General features: G+C 39.2%; 1 long non-coding RNA gene across 3 annotated transcripts in view; it reads left to right on the forward strand.

Moving 5' to 3' along the window:
* LOC101907203 (uncharacterized) overlaps positions 1-22,141 on the forward strand; it is a 143,176-nt gene that overhangs the window by 89,873 nt on the left and 31,162 nt on the right. The window contains exon 7 of one of the 3 annotated variants that reach the window (XR_239064.5): positions 2,589-2,954. The exons of the other annotated variants lie outside the window; for them this stretch is intronic. This is a non-coding gene — a long non-coding RNA (uncharacterized lncRNA). Of the gene's footprint in view, positions 1-2,588; positions 2,955-22,141 lie in introns of those variants that run through there. 3 annotated transcript variants of the gene reach the window in all.

Genomic DNA, 22,141 nt, shown 5'->3' on the forward strand with positions numbered 1-22,141 from the left:
AACATCTACTTATGCTTCATTACTATGCTAAAGCCTTAGACTGTGTGGATCACAGCAAACTGTGGAAAATTTTTAAAGAGACAGAAATACCAGACCACCTTCAGTTCAGTTCAGTTCACTCGCTCAGTCGTGTCTGACTCTCTGCAACCCCATGGACTGCAGCACACCAGGCCTCCCTGTCCATCACCAACTCCCAGAGTTTACTCAAATTCATGTCCATTGAGTCAGTCATGCCATCCAACCATCTCATCCTCTGTCATCCCCTTCTCCTCCTGCCTTCAATCTTTCCCAGAATCAGGGTCCTTTCCAATGAGTCAGCTCTTCATATCAGGTGGCTAAAGTATTGGAGTTTCAGTGTCAGCATCAGTCCTTCCAATGAATATTCAGGACTGATTTCCTTTAGGATTGACTGGCTGGATCTCCTTGGAGTCCAAGGGATTCTCAAGAGTGTTCTCCACACCACAGTTCAAAAGCATCAGTTCTTCAGAGCTCAGCTTTCTTTAAGTGCAACTCTCACATCTGTACATGACTACTGGAAAAATTATAGTTTTGACTAGATGGACCTTTGTTGGCAAAGTAATGTCTTTGCTTTTTAATGTGCTGTCTAGGTTGATAATAACTTTTCTTCCAAGGAGTAAGCATCTTTTAATTTCATGGCTGCCATCACCATCTACAGTGATTTTGGAGTCCCCCAAAATAAAGTCTGTCATGGTTTCCATTGTTTCCCCATCTATTTGTCATGAAGTGATGGGACCATATGCCATGATCTTTGTTTTCTGAATGTTGAGTTTGAAGCCAATTTTTTCACTCTCTTTCACTTTTGTCAAGAGACTTTTTAGTTTTTCTTCGCTTTCTGCCGTACGTGTGGTGTCATCTGCATATCTGAGGTTATTGATATTTCTCCCAGCAATCTTGATTCCAGCTTGTGCTTCATCTAGCCCTGGATTTCTCATAATGTACTCTGCATATAAGTTAAATAAGCAGGGTGACAATATACAGCCTTGATATACTCCTTTCCCTATTTGGAACCAGTCTGTTGTTCCATGTCCAGTTCTTCATCCATTGGATCATCTAAAAAACAAGAGTTTCAGAAAAACATCTACTTCTGCTTTATTGACCAGACCACCTACCTGCCTCCTGAGAAACCTGTATGAAGGTCAAGAAGCAACAGTTAGAAATGGAAATGAAATAATGGGCTAGTCCCAAATTGAGAAAGGAGTACATCAAGGCTGTATATTGTCACCTTGCTTATTTAAGTTATATGCAGAATACATCATGCAAAATGCCATACTGGATGATTCACAAGCTGGAATCAAGATTGCAGGGAAAAATATCAATAACCTCAGATATGCAGATGACACCACCCTTACTGCAGAAAGTGAAGAAGAACTAAAAAGTCTTCTGATGAAAGTGAAAGAGGAGAGTGAGAAAGCTGGCTTAAAACTCAGCATTCAAAAAGCGAGGGTCATGGCATCCAGTCCCATCGCTTCATAGCACATAGAGGGGGAACAAAAGCAACAGTGACAGACTTTATTTTCTTGGGCTCCAAAATCACTGCAGATGGTGACTGCAGCCATGATATTAAAACACACGTGCTCCTTGGAAGAAAAGCTATTACAAACCTAGACGGCATTTTAAAAAGTAAAGACTACTTTACTGACAAAGGTCCGTATAGTCAAAGCTATGGTTTTTCCAGGACTCATGTACAGATGTGAGAGTTGAACCATAAAGAAAGCTGAGCACCAAAGTATTATGCTTTTGAACTGTGGTGTTGGAGAAGACTCTTGAGAGTCCCTTGGACAGCAAGGAGATCCAACCAGTTCATCCTAAAGGAGATCAGTCCTGGATATTCATTGGAAGGACTGATGCTAAAGCTGAAGCTCCAATAGTTTGGCCACCAGATGCGAAGAGCTGACTCATTTGAAAAGACCCTGATGCTGGGAAACATGAGGGCGGGGGGAGAAGGGGGCGAGAGGATGAGATGGTTGAATGGCATCATTGATGCAATGGACATGAGTTTGAGCAAGCTCTGGGATTTGGTGAAGTCCAGGGAAGCCTGGCATGTATGCTCCAGTCCATGGGGTTGCAAAGACTCTGACATGACTGAGTGGCTGAACTTAACTGAAATGGAAGTGGAGTAGAGGGCAAGAAGGTAGTGAAAATTCTAGAGAATCACAGGTGTAAGAAGGGGAAAGAAGTGGTGAGAAGGTGAGAGAAAATGCTGATGCACTGACAGCTGTCAGAATGGGGAACTAGGAGGCAAAGGAAGAGAATAGCCAAAGTGCAGATGTCCAAATTCAGGCACAGTGTCTAGGTCCAAGCGCACAACAGGGCCAAGGTAAGAGCCGTGATGCAAATGTAATGACAAGGTCCAGTCTGAGATCTCGTGCTAACATCACTGTCTAGATTTGAGGTCCAAGAACAATGTCCAAGGTTAAGGTCTAGTTCAAGTTCTGTTCTTGTATTTACTCTCTTTTATCCAATTAATCATTAGGATGAATTCATTCATGTATGCTGAATTGCTGGTTGCCTCCTAAAGCTTTACTTACACACTGCCAACGTGCGCATTTTTTTTTTTTTTTTTTTAGGGCAAAGCAACAATATAACTCCAGAGCACAGTCAATAAGACACTTATGTGAAGGACTGAACAGAAAACTCTCTGGTGATACAGTGTCATCTAAGGGTAAACAAGATACCAGTAGAGCAACTGGACTGGGTGTCCTCCAAAAAATCCTCCTTAACTATCATTTCCCAAAATGAATCAAGCACTAAATAATGTGATGCTGCTGGCAAAAGTATTAGTAGTAGTAGAAGGAGGAGGAGGAGACGGTAAGAAAAACAGCTCCTCTTTGCTACTAATCAAGGGTGAACTTGTATGCTTCCCCATTCACTGAGGCAGAAGGTAAATTCAAGAAAATAGTTTCTCTTATAAAAAATTAAAAGGTTTAAATGGATGGCCATGCACCAGAGGTGAAAGAATTAATTTTCATTTTACATTTTCATAGAATCAGATTTATCTTTCCCTCAACTATTCTGAATGAATGGGATTGTTCAGTTGTGATACCATCTAACATTTATAGGATGCTCTTCAGTTCACAGAGCATATTTCTACTCTAGTGACATTACTCTGACATGACTGAGTGACTGAACTGAACTGACCTGACACTACTTTGGCCCTCAGGTTCATCATCTCCCTCTGGGATTATTACATAAGCATTTTCTTTGGTCTCTTGTGTCTAGTTCCATGGAGATCAACTGACAGGATCTGATGGAGTCTTTGGACACTCTCACAAAACGGTGCTTATGCCCACTGACAGGAACCTTTTAGAATTTCAATATTTTCCCCTCCTTCCTCTGCATCCTTGATTCCATCCTCACATTCCTGCTGCAGTCTTACACGTTCTTACCAGTGTGACCAACGAAACCCTCTATGCTTTTTTTTTTTTTTTTTTGCTTTATAATGTTGTATTACTTTTTGCTGTACAGCAAAGTGAATCAGCTATATGTATACATATATCTCTTTTCTGGATTTCATTCCTAAAAAGGCCACCAGAAAGCATTGTGTATAGTTCCTTGTGCTATATAGTAGGTTCTCATTAGTTACCTATTTTATACATAGAGTGTGTGTGTGTATATATATATATATATATATATATATATATATAATATGTCAATTGTTCTGTGATTTTTAATTGTTTCCAAGTAAAACTGAATCCTGCAGAATATATGAACTCTCATCTGCTTCTGCCTACCTCTCATATATCATACCTCCTGACATACACTGTCCTTTCCAGGCCCTTGAACCAACTGCCCTTCCAAGATCATCTGTGAGGACCTTTGCCTAGAGTAGAAGTGAAGTGAAGTGAAAGTCACTCAGTCGTGTCCAACTCTTTGTGACCCCATTGACTATACAGTCCATGGCATTCTCCAGGCCAGAATACTGGAGTGGGTAACCTTTCCCTTCTCCAGGGGACCTTCCCAACCCAGGGATTGAACCCAGGTCTCCCACATTGCAGGTGGATTCTTTACCAGCTGAGTCACCAGGGAAGCCCTTACCTAGAGTAACTTTTCTCCAACTCCTCCCTACTCTCACAACTAGGGCAGACATTGCTTTCCCCTGGACACCCACTAAGGGAGGCAGATTTGATTGCCCCTCTTATGCTTCCATCGGCTCATGTAAACACACTTGACGGGCCACCTTGCCACATTCAAGTGTGTAATTATAAATGGGCACATTGTCCTCAGCTTCACTTTAGGTACCTTGAGAGCAAATACAATATGTATGTCCCCAGCATGTAGTACAATGTGGCCATACTAAGAGATTAATGAATATTTTCTAAAAATTTATTTGCTGAATAAAATGGATCTCATGGATGATATGTTTTAGGCTCTGAAAAGTTAAAGTAACTTTATAGAAGTCATGCCAATCTGAAGGGTACATCTGGAATTAAAATGTATGTACAGTTCTTAACCCACAGCCCACACCCATATGACGTTCATGTGCTATTATCTTGCAAATGTTCTTCAGAGCCATCCTGAAGATATACTCTTCAGGGTTAGGGCCTCCGGTTCCACGAGGGGAGCACGAGGGGGAGCTGAGAAAAAGGATGTAATTTCCAAGGAGAGCTGCCAGTTCTCTTCCCTGCTTTCATACTTCCCACTGGCCAGAGAGATGCCACTGAAGGCCCTGGCAGGGGGACTGACACCGTTCTCACTCACTTTCAGATGCTGACCTTACCCCGGAATTCAGAGGAGATGGAGATCAAGCTGAGTTCTGTAAATACTGAGGGATGTTAATCCCACTCACCTGCAAGCAAAAGATTAAGCATCTACTGCAAGAATTCTGATTGAGCAGACCTATTTATTTGCCTATTTATAGGAAAAACAACTCTCAGTTAAGACCCAGACCTCATTGTGTTAAGGACATAAACATAAAATTGCTAGGTGGAGTCAGTATTCAGACAGCTTCCCTGATGGGAATGCAGACAATCTTTAATGGCGGCTTAATCAAAATCCCTTATAACTGACTATAGCATAATTTCTGGTACTTTTGGCTCATGAGATTATCTCATTCCAGTACTCTTGCCTGGAAAATCTCATGGACGGAGGAGCCTGGTAGGCTGCAGTCCGTGGGGTCGCTAAGAGTCGGACACGACTGAGTGACTTCACTTTCCCTTTTCACTTTCATGCATTGGAGAAGGAAATGGCAACCCACTCCAGTGTTCTTGCCTGGAGAATCCCAGGGACAGCGGAGCCTGGTGGGCTGCCGTCTATGGGGTCGCACAGAGTCGGACTCGACTGAAGTGACTTAGCAGCAGCAGCAGTACACCTTCAGGACTCAGTACTAGAGCATATTTCCTTTGTCAGGAACAAATACCTAGAAAGAATCCACTCTTGATGCCATGTGGCAGCATGTCCACAGCTTCTGAATGAATGAGTGTTATGAAGGGAAGACTGCTGCCTATGCTATGTTCTGAGCCTCTTCATGATCCCCAGACAAACTTACTCTGTTGGATATAGGTGTGTACCAGGAGAAAAACGGAGAAGTCACTTTCATAGTCTTACCCAGGGGAAGTGGGTAGGCTGTTAGGTCTGCTCCAGGGACTGGTGTAGGGTTAGGCTTATGACACAATGTAGAGCATCTGGTGTCTTCGCTGGGATTTTTTTCTTCAAAAAAACCATCAGGGAAGAAACCCTTTTTCTCCTGAGGTAAATCTTGGGCTGCTAGCACCCCTACCCACCATGTGGGAAAAAACCCTGAGTAATAAAGTTCTGAAGACCTTGGGAAAGCCTTGCATGCAGCTGTGCCACAGGCCAAGAAACACTTCAACATTTTAAGACATTGAGGCATAACTCAATTCAGTCGCTCAGTTGTGACCGACTCTTTGCGACCCCATGAACCACAGCACGCCAGGCCTCCCTGTCCATCACTAACTCCCGAAGTCCACCCAAACCCATGTCCATTGAGTCGGTGATGCCATCCAACCGTCTTTTATGTGTAGATATACCACAATTTGTTTATTCATTCATCTGTTGATGGGTATCTGGGTTGTTTCAGTTTGGAGCTATACAAGTTAAGCTGCTGTGTACATTCATATTTTTTGTAAAAACATCTGATTTTACTTTTCTTGGGTAAATACCTAGGAGTGGGAATGGCTGGATTATATATATGGTAGTAGGTATAAGAGTAAATTTTTTGTAAGAATCTGATAAACTGTTTTCTGAAATTATATCATTTTACATTTCCACCAGCAGTGTATGAGAGAACTAGTTTCTCTACATCCTTTTCAATACTTGCTATTGGTCAGTTTTTTTTATTTTCAGTACTTGGATGGATGTGCAGTGGTTTTTCACTGTGACTTTATTGTACATTTCCTGAATGATTAATAATGTTGAGGGGTTTAAATGTGCTTATTTGCCATTCATATATCATCTTTAGTGAAGTGTTTTTTCATCTTTTGCCTATTTTTCAATTGGGTTGTTTGTTTTCCTATGGAGGACATTTAATAGCTTTTATATACTTTTGATAGAACCCTTTATTAGGTGTGTGATACACAAATATTTTCTTCCACTTTATTTCTTGTCTTTTCATTCTCTTGGTGTATTCAAAGGGCAGAAGTTCTTAGTTTTTATGAATTCCAATTTGTCATTTTTTTCTTTTATGCAATGGAGTTTTGGTGTTGTGTTTAAGTCTTTGCTTAGCTCCAGGTCATAAATATTTCTCCTTCCTTCTTCTTTTGGCATATAGATATTCAATAGTTCCAGTATAATTTGTTGAAATCTTTTCAAGACCTTTCTTCATTGAAGAGTCTGAATCTTTGTTAAAAATCAACTGTCCACATAAGTTTAGGTCTGTATCTAGATTATCTATATTTGCTATGCTTATGCTAAAAGCACATCCTTGATTACTGTAGCTTTATGTGAATGTGAAAGTTGCTCAGTCATGTCCAACTGTTTGTGACCCCATGGACTATACAGTCCATGTAATTCTCCAGGCCAAATCTCTGGAGTGGGTAGCCATTCCCTTCTCCAGGGGCTTTTCCCTGTAGCTTTATAGTTTGTCTCAAAGCCAGTTTTAGTTAACTCACTTTGTTATTTTTAGCTATTTTGACTATTCTAGGTCCATTGCACTTCTATATGAATTTTAGAACCACCTTATTAATATCTACAAGAAAAAACCTCCTAGCAATTTTGATTGGGGTTTCATTGAATCTCTAGATCAGTCTGGGGAGAACTGACATTTTAACAATATTGAATCTTCCAACCCATAAACAAGGCATATCTCCCCATGTCTAATGTATTAGCTGTTCTTAAATTTCATTCAGTGGTGATTTTAGCTTTTAGTATACATGTTTTTCACAACTTTTGTCAAATTTATCAGTAAGTATTTCAGATTTTTGATGGTATTGTAAAAGGTAGCTTTTATTTCAATTTGTGATTGTTCATTGCTGGTATATAAAATATAATTTTTTATTATATTGATCTTGTATCCTGAAACCTTGCTAAACTCATTCGTTCTAATAGCAATTAGTACCTACAGAGATGATCATGTCATCTGTAAATAATGATATAATATTTCTTCCTTTCTTATCTAAATGGCTTGATTTCTTTATTTGACTGGCCAGAACATCTGGTACAAATGTTAAATCAAAGTTGACAGATTGGATATATTTGCCTTATTCTCAATCTTAGAAATAATTCAACCTTTCACTTGTAAGTGTGATGTTAGCTGTGGATTGTTATAGGTTACCTTTACCAGGTTGAAGAAGTTCCATTCTATTCCTAGCTTACTGAGGATTGAAAGTTGGATTTTTGTTGAAATGCTTTTTCTGCATTTATTGAAATGAATATGTGGGTTCCTTTTTAGTTTATTAATGTGGTAAATAGCATTGATTGACATTCAAATGGTAAAGTAAACTTGCTTTCCTGGGATAAACTTCACTTGGTCTTGTAATATTACCTTTTTAATATTTTGTTAGGGTATGATTTGCTATAATTTTGCTAAGAATTTTTCTATCTATGTTCATGAGGATTATAGGTCTATAATTTTCTCTTTTAAAAAATATCTGTCTGCATTTTCTATCAAGATAACACTGAACTCAGGATAATTTGGAAAGTATTCTACCGTTTTCAATTTTCTGGACGATTTTGTGTAGAATTGGTATTACTTCTTCCTTAAATGTTGAGTAGAATTCAGCAAGGAAGTTATCTATGTCTGAAGTTTCCTTTGTGGATAATTTTCCAGCTACATATTCAGTTACTTTAATAGACATAGGGCTCTTCAAGTTTATCTATTTCTTCTTGAATGAGTTTGAGCATTTCATCTAAGTTGTCAAACTCACTGACAAAATGTTCACAATATTCATTTGCTCTCCTTTCAGCATCAATAGAATCTGAAGTGAAATCAACACTTTTAGTCTTTAAAATAGTTATTTTGTGTCTTCTCCCTTTTTTTGTCCTGACCAATCTGACTTGAAGTTTGTCAACTTTACTGATTTTTCTCAAAGAACTAGCTTTTAGTTATATTGATTTTACTTTATTATTTTGTTTTATATTTCATTTATTTCTGCTCTGTTCTTTTTTTATTTCCTTTCTTCTGCTTATTTTGCTCTTAATTTGTTCTTTTTACAGTTTGTTGAGGTGGGAAGCTAATGTCATCCATTTGAGACCTTCCTTTTCTAATATAGATGCTTAGTGCTATAAATTTTGCCCTAATAATTACTTGACTTTCAAAAGTTTTTATGTATTTATATGTTCATTTTGATTTAATTCAAATTTATCTTAATTTTGTTTTTGATTTTTGTGTATGTAGGTGTTTGGTAACCAATTTCAAATATCCATGATTTTCCATAGATTTTTTCTGTTACCAATTTTTAAATTTAATTCCATTGTGGCTTGGAAACATGCTTTGTATGCCTTCAGTATTAATTTTTATTACTGTGGTTAAGAGTCACATAAAATGAATCTCATTTTGGCTGTGGGGCAGGGGCGGTGGGTGAGGGAGCAATGCATAGCTTGTGGGATCTTAGTTCCCTGACCAGAGACTGAACTCGAGCCTTTGGCAGTTAGTGTAGAGTCTTAACCACTAGACCATCAGGGAATTCCCCACACAAACAATTTTAAAACATGTAATTCACAATCCTGTGGCATTTAGTACATTCACAACTTTTTGCAACTGTCACCTTTATCTAGTCACCAAATATTTTTATTACTCTCAAAGGAAACCCCATAACCCCATTAAGTAATTAATCATCATTCCTCTTCCTCACAGCCCCTGACAACTAGTAATTTGTCTCCATAGATTTGCCAACTCATATGAATGATATAAAACGTGGCCTTTTGCATATAACTTCATGTAGCATAATGTTTTTGAGGTTCTTCCATGTTGTAGTATGTATCCATACTTCATTCCTTTTTATGATGGAATAATATTACATTGTATGGATATACCATACTTTGTTTAACCATTCATTAATTGATAAACATTTTGGGTTTTCCCCACATTTTAAATAGTGTGAATAGTGCTGCTATGAACATTGGTGTACAAGTTTTTACTTAAAACTTCAATTAGTTCGGGCATTCTTATTAGAGGAATTGATGGTAAATTTATATCTAGTTTCTTTTGGAACTGCCAAACTGTTCTCCTCAGTGGATGCATCATTTTATATTCCCACTTGCAATGGTGAGGGTTGCAATTTCTCCACATTCTCACCAACATTTGTTAATTTTCTTTTTTTTTTTTTAAATTATAGCCATCTTGTAGGTGTGAGGTGTTATGTCAAGGTTTTGATTTGTATTTCCATAATGAATAATGATGGTGAACTTTTATTCATGCATTTGGTGGCCATTTGCATACACTGTTTGGAAAAATGCCTATTTAAGTACTTTATTCATTATATAACTGAGTTATCCTTATTGTGGAATTGTTAAGAGTTCTTTAGATATTCTGAGTAGACATTTTTATATTTGTCCATGTATCTACTCTTACCAGAGATCTTCAGATTTTTATATGGCTTTGAATTATTTGCATCCTTTCATTTCAACCTGATGGACTGCCTTTAGCCTTTCTTAAAGAGCAAGTATTATGATAATGAATTCTTTCAGCTTTTATTTGCAAATGTCTTAATTTTTCCTTTTTTTGGAAGCACAGTTTTGCTGGGTATAGAAATCTTGGTTGACAGGCTTTCATTTTTTGTTTTCCCCTTCAGTTTTTTAAATATATCAATCCATTGCTTTCTGGCCACCAAAATTACTGCTGAAATAATTAAACTGATAATTATATTGAAGATCCCTGTACATGATGACTTACTTCTCTCTTGCTACTTTCAAAATTCTTTGTCTTTTGACATATTATAATGTGTCTTGGCATAAGTCTCTTTGAATTTATCCTACAGAGATTTTTGGGATTATTAGATTTATAGAGTTATGTCTTTCAATAAATTTGGGTAGGTTTCAGCCATTATTTCTTCAAATTTTCCTCTCTTTTTCATATGGGATTCCTGTAATGTCTATATTGGTTTGTTTGATGATGGCTCACAAGTGGTTTAGACTCTATTCACTTTAATCTTTTTTCTTTCTGTCTGACAGATTTGACTCATTTCAATTGCCCTGCCATCAAGTTTGCCAATTTCTTCTTTCGCCTTATTAAATCTGCTGTTGAGTTCATCTGATAAATTTTTCAATTCAGATATTGTATTTTTCAGATCCAGAATTTCTTTTTGATCCCTCTTTATAATTCTGTCTCTCTATTGGTATTCTCATTTTGTTCATATATAATTTCCTATTTAAAAAAATTTTTTTTGGTGTTTTCCTTTAGCTACTTGAGCATATTTAAGACAATTTCTTTAAAGTCTTTTCCTAGTAAGTCCAATGTCTGTGCTTCTTCAGAGGTGGCTTCTGCTAATTTATTTTCTTTTACTTGAACTGGTCATGCTTCTTTGTATGCCATGTAAGTTCTCCTGGTTGAAAATTTGCATTTGTAAAAACATACAGCTTTCCCAGTCTTTGTAGACTGTTTTGTTGCCAAAGCAGTCTGCCACTGACTAGCTGGGCATTCTCTGAATCTAGGAATCAGCTGAGATAAAAGCTTAAGATCTTCTTAAAGTATGCATCTTGCCTACACACTTTCTCAATTCTCTTGTCTTATTTTCTCAAGAGTCTCACTTCAGCTTCTCTCTGTGATTTTAAATGGTCTGTTATATGTCTCCACACATAATCTCTTGCTCTGGAGGTTGCACATCTGTAGTATCATTGCAAATTTCACCATCAGTGTCTGCCACTTTTCCCCATCTGAGATCTGTTGGGTGAGACAAAGACGAGTCCGTCAAGTAGCCCCCAGGCAGGTTAAAAAGTTGCAAATAAGGGCTGTTCTGCTCCCTCTAGTTTAAAGGAGGGAATTAAGAACTGAGTTTTCACCTCATCCAAAGCAAGAACACACCAAACCAGGAGTTGGTGGGGTGCTTTGGAGTAAAACACCAGTAAAGCTTTCTATAATACCATTTTGAATGTGTTTTGTTTCCTTGCCTGAGCACTTGCTCGGTTGCTACAGACTTTTGTATGCCTTCCAGGGTTCCTGCAAGCTTATTTTAGCCAGTCTTCTGATTCTTCTCTTATGTCTCTACGGGAGAACAACAGTTCTGAGCTTCCTGGTTCACCATTTTGCTATTGATACTTATTTTATGACCCAGAATATGATCTACCTTGGTCAACATTCTATTCACTTGAAAATTATGTGCATTCTGCTGCTATTGTGCAGAGTGTTCTAGAAATGTCAGGTAAGTCAAGGTGATTAAAAATAGTGGTAAAGTCTTCTATAACCTTGCTTTCTGTCCATTTATTCTATCAATAATAGAAAGATATGTATTAAAATATCTCACTTTAATTGTGGATTTATCTATTTTTACTTGCATTTCTATCAACTTTTATTTCAAGTATTTTGAAGGCCTGTTATATCTTATTAAATTGATTTATGATTATGAAGTAAAACTTTATTATCCCTGGTAATATATTTGAGTCTTTTTTAAATATCCAGTCTGATATTCTCTACCTTTTCATTGCAGTTTTTATATGCTTTACATTTAATATGATTATTTTTATGGCTAATATTAAGTCTGTCATCTTATTTGATTTGCATTTGTCTTATCGGTGTTTTTTTTTTTTTCCCCTTTTCTGCCTTCTTTTGGATTGAGTACTGTATTCATTTCCTAGGTTTACTATAGAAAATACTGCAAATCAGCTTACTTAAAATAATAGAATATTTTTGGTCTCAGTTTTGGAGTCTAGTCATCCAAAATCAAAGTGTCAGCTGGGTCATGTTCTCTATGAAATCTGTAGGAGAGAATCCTTGCATCTTCTACCTTCTGATATTTTTCAGCAATCCTTGGCTTTTGATTCATTTCTCCAATCTCTGCCTCTATCATCACATGGTCATCTTTGCCCTGTGTGTCCTGTTCTTGTCCTTGAATAAGGACATCTGTAATATTGAATTAGGTCTCATCCTAATAATCTGAGCTTCAGTTGATTACATCTGAAAGATCTTATTTCCAAATAAGGTCACATTCACAGATATCAGGGGTTAGGATTTCAACATATCCTTTTGGGGTACACAATTCACCCATGAGAAGTATTTTATATGACTCTCTCTCCTTTGTTGGCTTATTGATTACAACTATGCTTTATTAATTTATTGGTTGGTTTAGGGTTTATTGTATACCTCTTTATTACAGTCTGCCTTCAAAAGCTTTATAATACTTTATACTGCTTATAAAACATTTATAATTAAAAGCAGTAGTGTATCAGGGACAGATGGGTTCTCATCTTCAACAGTTGTTTACAGCTGCCACCTATTCCAATTTGTTGGTGCTGCATTGTTAAATATTTGAAGATTATCCCTGGATGGGCTCTGTTGACTGTAAAATAAAATAGCAATTCTAACTTGTAGGGACTCAGGCTTGGGGAAACAACCCTAAAGGAGAAGGAAAAGACAGTCAATAAATGAATAACTGGGTAAATTTAGTCCCTTCACCAGTTGCAATAAACAATCCAACTACCCAAACCATTGTGATGGCTGTTCTGCTATTTAAGATCAGTGACATGAAAGAGGGACAATCCTATACAGTGTGCCATGGGTCATCATTCTCTGAAAGCCACGTCCCCCTACAGAGGCGTGAAGTACAATTTTCTCATGTCATTTAAGATGCTATTAGCTGAAGACTTCTGGAATGATTTGATGAAACAGCTCAGCCATGTGACTTACAATCTGGGTGTTTTCCCTCCATGCAACTATCCACGGGTCAGCAGCATCTCAAGGCTGCATGTGCATGGTGGTAGGGAGGCTGATGACAGGACCTGGAATCAACAGCACCTGGGAAAACATGCTTCCTTGTTCAGGTAGCCTGTTGCCTCTTAAAACTCACATAAGAGAAGCATGCTCTTTTCCTCAAGCCATAGCAAACATTCTGTCATATCTCATAGGCCCTTAGTGGTTTTGGCCAGACCCCAACCCAAGCCAGTCACTGTGCAAGGCAGGTGGCATTATCCTGACTGGCTTAGATGGATCCATCTACCCCTGTTGCTGGGCCTGCCCTCCAAACTGAATGATAGCCATTCAGCTGGAGAAGGATGGCCTGGATATTTTGGGGGAAACCTGATTTCATGAAAACTCCTTTAAATTTATGTAGTAGTTTCTCATTTAGAAATCACTTTTACACAATTTAATTTTACTAGTAAAAATAACACTTTTACCCTAAATGTAAGTAAAAGATAAGGTCCAGGTAGGTGAGGAGTTATCAAAGCTATGTGCTTTTACACAGCAGAGTTTAGCAAAACAGTAAATCTTTTAAGGGATACAAACACAGAGGAAGTCTAAGATTTTGAGACAGTTTGGTGTGCTGAAGGAAGGCTCAGCATTATTTCAGGAATACAGTGTCTACATAAAAGAGGTTATCATCTGCCGCTCTTGAGGAGAGTCAAAGAAGACTGGGAAGCAGGAGAAGGGAGGACAGGAGAAGAGGCAGGGAACAGATGACTTACACACTGTTTGGGTAACAGTCAATGGACCCTAAGGGGAGGAAGACTATAGTTGTTAAAAAAAAAGACATAGCAAGTAACATTCTGAGTTGCAAAGTGGCTGGGTCACTAACACACTACATGCTTGGTTGAACAAATGCAGCAGTTTATTTGAAGGTGCTTGTGTAAATGCAGCTGTGGTTTGAGGAATACCAGAGCCGTGGTCAGGAATTTGGGACTTCTGCAGGCTGCACCGGCACCTGCTAGCAGGCTCTGTAGCCCACCCTGCTGTGACCTGTCTGAGGCTATCTAGAGGAGATCTACAGTTAGGGCCATATGTCTGTCAACAACTAATGTACTCTCAGCAAAGGTGTCCTCATTTATTATCTTCTCTTTTTCCCCTTTCTAACCCCCTTCTCCCGACTGCCACCCTTTTAAAAAAACTTTTGGGAAGTCTCATTTTTGAACAAAATTCTTATATAACACAGTTAAAGAAAGGGCCCAACTTTAAACCAGTTGACCAACTCCATCCTAGAGAGGTTCATACATTAAAACTGTAAAAAGTATCTTTTCTCAACCACCTACATAAATGTTCTCCTACTATACTTCTAAATCTCATATCTCTGTTATTAATCTTATTAAATACTTCCCCAGTACCACCTACCAGGGAGATAGAAGGAACCAGATTTAAGAAATCTCCAAACACCTATAAATGATTGAAAAGTAATCACACAGACCTTTCATCCCTACCCTAGCTAATTCAGCTCCTATTACTGAGAGACCAGGGGGATGACCTTCAAGCCTCTTTCCCCTTGGATTGGGGACAGTTTCCTGGTAGCAGCTGGGCCTGTGGTAAACAGGCCAGTGAGGAAGCCTCCCAGGACCTCAGTCTTTGATGATCCACAGAGTTCTTAACAACAAACACTGGAGCCTGGAATAGAACCTTCTTGTCATAGTACCCACACATCGCTAAGCACCCTCACAGGTCTGCTGACAGAACACAAGCTGCCAGGTCTCTGGTGGGCAGAGAAATGTCAGATCTCCAGATCCAGCTGGGCAGCTCCTGGAAAAGCCACCCACAGAGTGACCATCAGAGCTTACTGAGCAACACCAAAAATAAGGGAAACAGGAGCTATTCCATATTTGGAGAGAACATAAAGCTTATGGAAACAGAGAAGTCCTACTCAATTCTGTCCTTCAACTGGAAAGAAGAGAATTTGCTGAAAAAGAAGCTAAGTTTTCTAGACTCCATGAAGAAATATGAAGCTAATGCCTGGCTAATGGAGCAGAAAGCCTTTTATAAACGATGCCACTCAAAGCTCCAAAAGTCAGAACTGGCACATGCTCGGTTGATAGGCAACAAGGACTTGGTCAACCGGCTCACCTCCAAGAATATGTTGTCCAACTACACCACCACCTTTGTGGATGAGAGTGAGGCAGCGGTGAAGGCGATAATTCAGAACAGAAGAGAGGGGGAGAAGAACAAAATGCCCTTCAGACTTAGCCTAGACAAGGACAGACTCTACCCATCCACAGCTTCCAGGGCAACCTTAAAGGTGGACTCCAAGGATGAAAGTGAGAGGGGAACTGTAAATATAAGAGGGTCTCTCTCCAGAGGGGAGGGGAAACCAGCTCTGGTTTTATCTTTAGAGTCTTTGGATAATCCAGAGCAGGTAGAAAAACAGAGAAAGCTCCCTGTTGACAGCAGTCCATCAGCTGGGGGAGAAGGGATCGTAAGAGACGTCCCTAGTAGACCATCGAGCACTGGGCAGAGTCATCTCCAGGATCCAGCCATTGGCAGGAAATCAAAAGGCAAGTTTCTTAAATACATAATCTATGGAGACAGGAGTGGAGAGCACCCCAAGAAGAAATGGTCACAGCCCAGGAAGAACCCACCTGTCCCGGATGGTGTGCAAATGGACCAGGCACTGCCGACCCAGGCTCAAGTCAGCCTAAGGCAGGAGTTTCTCACGAGTGAAAGAGCCAAGTATCTGGAGGCCAGAATCCCAAGTCTACCACAGACCACATATTTTCAAGGTCACTCTTCTAACAGACCCTGGGAGAAAGGAACTGAAGGAGTAGTGCACGCTCCAGGAATCAGAACACAGGATGCAGGAAGAGGGCCGAAAATCATTCCTGAAGAGATTGGAAAACGAACTGGAAGCAAGTCCATTAGCAAGAACAAACGGCTTTTTTCCTAAGGCATCCTTCCCCTTTCCACCCCTCTGCCATTCAGCAACTTCTACTTAATACTTACCAAGAAAACTCTTACCCCTGACTTCAAGACTGCTCTGGAACTCACGGAGAAAATGCTTCAACTCTCATATAAAACTGTGACAACCAAGGCAGGATTTAACAGTAAGAACGTGGACCCTGGGTCACGCCTCGCCCTGCAGCCCTACACGCGGAGACACGAAGACGCGCGCGCAGAGGAAGGGCAAGGGGGCCGCGCCGCGTCCGGAGCGCCCCTCGCGAGCCTTCAGGTCTGCGTCCAGGAGCAGTATCTAGGGGGAACATGCTGCTGGGAAACTTTCTGCCAGTAATGCTCTTACTGTAAAAAAAAAAAAAAAAAAGAGTGAAAGAATGATTTGGGAAACTTTAGCAAATCTGTTTCTTTGGTAGCTTGAGGAGGTAAAGGGAATAGGAAACTTGGTCTAACTTTTGACCTTCTTCAATAAAATCAAACCAGTGTAAACTAGTGGACTTGAAAACTAGGAGAGATCTCTCCCTCGGCGCCCTGTTCTCTAGCAGGCAGGCCCTACTGGGAGACTCCCTACATTTAGTGAAGCAAAAAATGTTGAAACAAGAAAGAGAACTGAAGGTGTGATAAGAACATCAAGTGGGAGGCAGAGGTTCTGTTTTCTAGCTTCTTGAGTTCATATGAATGCAATGATCAGAGTAATCTTGGGCAAAATGCTTCACAGCTTGAGACCTAAATTTCCTCATCTATAAAATGAGGGTTGGAGAAGATGATCTTTCAGGTCATTTTTACCCCTATACCTCTACAATACAATTATTTTAACTTGTCACAAAAGCAGATGTTGGGTGGCTGCCCTTGAGCAAAATAAAACATCGTCAGTCTTTTGTCCTTCCAGGGTCAGTCCAGTGGTTGGTTAACATTTCAAACTTTTTTTCTGAGGTAATATAAGGAAGTTAAAGTCTTCATTATCAATTAGATGGTCATGAGGCAAATGTATAGAGAAGTGGCACTTTTACATTTAAATGAATAATGCTAAATATTTTTAAAATATTTTTTCTCTGTATTTCATAGTTCATATTCCTTAAATATTTTTTCTCTATTTCATAAGTATTTAAGTCCCATTATGACAGCAACACTAAGTAAGTGGAATTCATGTTGTACAGCATGTGGCTAAATAATTGCAGGCTTAATGTCTCTGAAATCAGATCTGCAGTCAGAGGGATCACTGCAGTGATCTGTACTGTCCCACATGATTGCATCCATTTCATGTGGATTCAGTGTGAATTTTACTGATTTCCTCTATGGGTTACTGGCATAGAAATACTGAAAGCACATAGGTGGTTGTGGTGATGAGAAAAAAAAAAAAAAAAGCCACCCTTATATGAATTATGAGATTATAAGTGTAATTTTAGAGTGGGGGTGGGGATGAGGACCTACAGTGGAAAGAGGCTGTCTTAAAACTAAAGGTACTTAGGAAAACGTGATTGTTTACTCACCACCTTCTTAGGAATACATGGCAAACTGGTTTCCCTCAATTGTTTTCAAAAACTAGTTCCATTCATAAGAGCAGTGTAAGGTGGTACTGTTACTGAACAGTGGGAAGGTGTGAGGAGTATCTGAATGCCAGAAAAGCTCTTCACATGCAGGAACAGCTGTTACACTACTTTTACTGGTAGCTTCTGTGGAGATCTGGAAGTCCAATTGATAAATCAGGCTCTTTGGTTTTATAAGCATAATTTCATTCATACATTCATTTGAAAAATACGTTCTGAACACCAGGATGAGGAAAACAGATACACTTCTACTATCATGGAATAGAATTTGAGGAATGAGTTAGGCAATAATGAAGTAAGCAGACTAATACCCTGTGGAAAGTGTTTTGGAAGTATGATTATTTTGGAGACCAGAGTTTAAATTTGAAAAATACTTCAATCCTATTAAAAGTACATATTTAAGGCACATGGTATTTTCTTCGGGTTTGGGTACAAGATGCAAGCACACAGGGACAATTCTGAAATGCATTTTTAGGTAATGGGCGAACTTCCCACTTGACAGGCCCAAGAATACACTTGTAGTTACGATGAGCTGGGATTCTCCTGCTGTCTCAGCTTGAAGCATTGGAGGTTATTTCCTGCCCTTGGCGATTATTTTCAGGGCAAATCTGCCTTCTCAGTTGCCTCAGGAAACAGATCTGATCTCACTTTCTGTGAACTTCTTGATTCACTGGTAAGGGGACCAAACCCAGCAGTGCTAAGCATTGATTTGCAAGTTATCACATCTCAACAGTTTGGAAATATTTTCACTCAGCTGATATATCTTCCTGAGATGACAGTAAATGAACACACATACAATGTGGGCCCTTAAAAACTGTGTTAAGAATTACAGTGGGGGAGGGTGTCAACAAGGTGCAAAGGATAGCAGGGAAGAGAATGGGAAGGATTTTCTGAGACACCCTGGTTTGTTGTCCAGCTTAATGAACCTTGTTTACATTCTGCTGTAGGTACTAGGGGCACAGCCATGAGCAAGACAAACTTCCTGCCCTCATCAGGCTTGGTTTCTAGTGAAGCACAGATAAAAATGAACAACTAAGGGAACTGCTTTTCTTGTTTAACTCTGAAATGCTAACATTTTCCAGGGACTCTGTCCATGTTCTTTCTTCCTCCCTTTATGACCTTTCCCTAAGGGTACATCTATGCTGAAAAACCATACATTTTAATCTTCTTTGTAGGCTTTTCTTTAAATTTGTATTTCTTTAACTGCCTCTGTGCCTTTTAATTCCACTTGTATATTTCTCAGACACTTCAACTGAAACATGACCCAACGGTATTAATGTTCCTTCCAAAACCTGTTTCCCTGTAGATCCCACACCACCACCACCAACCCAGTCATGCAAATCAGAAACGTGGGTTATTTTTGACTCCTCTCTCTCCCTGGAATATCGAATCAGTCACCCAGTCCCAGTCCCAAACATGTCTTAGAACATCCCCACCCTTCTATCCTCAGGCTTATAAACCTGAGGATATAATTAGAATTATGGCAATAATCTCCTAACTGGGCTTCCCTGGTGGCTCAGACAGTAAAGTATCCACCTCCAGTGTTCTTGCCTGGAGAATCCCATGGACCGAGGTCACAACGAGTTGGACATGACTGAACGACTTGGCAAAATCTCCTAGGTACAAAGATTGCATGACACTTACATTCCTCCAATTCCATGTTATAAGATACAAAAAAAAATGTAAAATGAATTATCTTTGTATTTCAATTATCTGCAAAACAAAGTTCAAAGTTCTTGGTATGGTCTACAAGGCTTTTCATGCTCTGACCTGCCTTCCATTCCAATCCAATCTTGATCCCTTTGAATCCGACACTCAGGCATACTAAACACCTTCTTGTCTGCCTGTCAACTAATCTTTCACTTTCTATTTGGACAATTTTTGGATCTGAATTCTCTGTCCAAATTGTATTTTTATGTACTTTTATAACCCTTAGTGGTTTCTATGTATATCTGGTTCACTAGATTCAGTCTCCCCATAAAAAGACTCCTTGATTGAACAAAGTGGTTATGAAACCAACCTGAAACCTCCAGCAAACCTGCAACATGATTAGCATTCAATTGGTATGTTCAGTTCAGTCGCTCAGTCGTGTCCGACTCTTTCCGACCCCATTGACCACAGCACGCCGAGCCTGTCTATCACCAACTGCCGGAGTTTACCCAAACTCATGTCCATCGATTTGGTGATGCCATCCAACCATCTCATCCTCTGTCATCCTCTTCTCCTCCTGCCCTCAATCTTTCCCAGCATCAGGGTCTTTTCCAATGAGCCAGTTCTTCGCATCATGTGGCCAAAGTATTGGAGTTTCAGCCTCAACATCAGTCCTTCCAGTGAACACTCAGGACTGCTTAGCATTCAGTTTTCAATTGGTATTGAATTAGCATTCAATTTGTATTGAATTCTATTTACCTGGTAAATGTTAGTAAAACAGAAAATCTTCACAGTTCAGTTGGACTAGAAGCAGGTTTGAGATCTCCCTTGGAGATCTTTCCGTAGCACCATCCAAAGAGTACGTAAGTCCTTCCTATAGATCTACTAATTTAGTAATGAGATTTACTGAATAATAAGGCACGTGTGTGACAGGAAGGAAGCGAATAAGGGCGATGGTTCAGCTGAGCACAACTTTTTCTTTTTGCTGGTCTGCTCTGGCTCTGGATTTGTTTTTCCAAGCAGGAATGAAACCTCAGGTATGTAGTTTTTCTGGTCACTTTCAGATAATAAGCAAAGCATCTACTTTCTGGGTATTAGTGAAACATCAAAAATGCCACTCTCTCTCCTAACTGAAAATGCAACTCTTGCTCAGAGCTGCTTCTGGGTGGGAGGCCTGAAATAGGCTCTTCGTCACGTTACCTTCCTTCTCACTCAAAAGCTGTTTCTGGCCCTTTTGGAAGGGAGGAAATCTAGAGAAAAATATCCTACCTTATCCAGTTGGTGCAACTGTCCTAAGATACTGAGCCTTCAGAGAGGTAGGAGTGAATGGCCTTCTTTCACAAAGTTAACTCTTCAGGGAATCCCAAATGAGAGCCTCTGGCTCGGCTGGTCACTTTCAGTTTCTCCTCTTCTCACAGCTTCTATCTGAGGGTATTCAGATATTGGGTGTCTGGCTCCAGAACAGGAAACCTACTTGTGCAGGGTCAGATGGCCAATGATCTGTCTCTTACAGTGACCACATGTGGCCTACGGGAAATACACATTTCAGCCTCATCACTGGTAGATATGCCCTTTATTCAGCAATATTCTAAATGGAATTCTAGCAGACCAAACTCAGTAGCATATTAAAAGGTTTGTGTACCATGAACCTGCAGAACCCCAGGAATGGAGGGTTGGTACAATATACCAAAATCCATCAATATAGCCCTACTGAGAGAATAAAGGACAAAAACTCACAACCATCTTAACAGAAGCAGATTAAGATCCTACATTGCAGGTGGATTCTTTACCAGCTGAGTCACCACGGAAGCCCAAGAATACTGGAGTGGGTAGCCTACCCTTCTTCAGGGGATCTTCCTGACCCAGGAACTGAACCAGGGTCTCCTGCATTGCAGACGGATTCTTTACCAACTGAGCCCCAACAGAAGCAGAAGCATCTGACAAAATCCAGTATCTTTTCCTGATAAAAACACTCAAACTAGGAATAGAAGGAAAATTTCCTCAACCTGAAGCATCTATGAAGAACTTACTGTTAGCATGACACTCAATGGTGAAAAATTAAATGCCTTCCTTATAAAGTAGTACTAAGATAAAGATGTCTGTTCTTGCCACTTATATTCAATATTGTGCTAGAGGTGCTAGCCAGGGCACTTAGAAAAGAAAAAAAGTATCCAGAGTGAAAGGGAAAAAATTTGCAGATGTGTGATCTTGTATATGGAAAATACAAAAGAATCAAAAGTTAGGAATCACATTTAGTTAGGAAAAGCCACATATGATCAATATAAAAAACTTTTCATTGCATTTCTATATGCTAGCAATGAATGATCCAAAAATGAAATTAAGAAAACAATTATGTTTATAATATCATCAAAAAAGAATAAAATACTTGGGAAAATATTTAACCAAAGAAATCAAGACTTGTACACTGAAATCTAAAAAATAACAATAAAAAAATTAAAGACCTAAATAAATCCAAAGACATCCACGTTCATGAGTTGGTAAACTCTATATTGTCAAATTAGTGATAATCTCCAAATTTATTTATAGATTCAACACAATGCCTGTCAAAATTCTCGATGTCTATTTTGAAGAAACTAAGCTGACTCTAATATTCACATAGAACTGCAAGGGACCCTCAATAGCCAAAATGACCTTGAAAAAGAACAAAGTTGGAAGACTCGACATCCCTAATTCAAAAGTTGTATTTCAAAGGACACCATCAATACCAAAG

The sequence above is a fragment of the Bos taurus genome, chromosome 21 (assembly GCF_002263795.3).
Source record: "Bos taurus isolate L1 Dominette 01449 registration number 42190680 breed Hereford chromosome 21, ARS-UCD2.0, whole genome shotgun sequence".
In the NCBI taxonomy this organism is placed as follows: Eukaryota; Metazoa; Chordata; class Mammalia; order Artiodactyla; family Bovidae; genus Bos; species Bos taurus.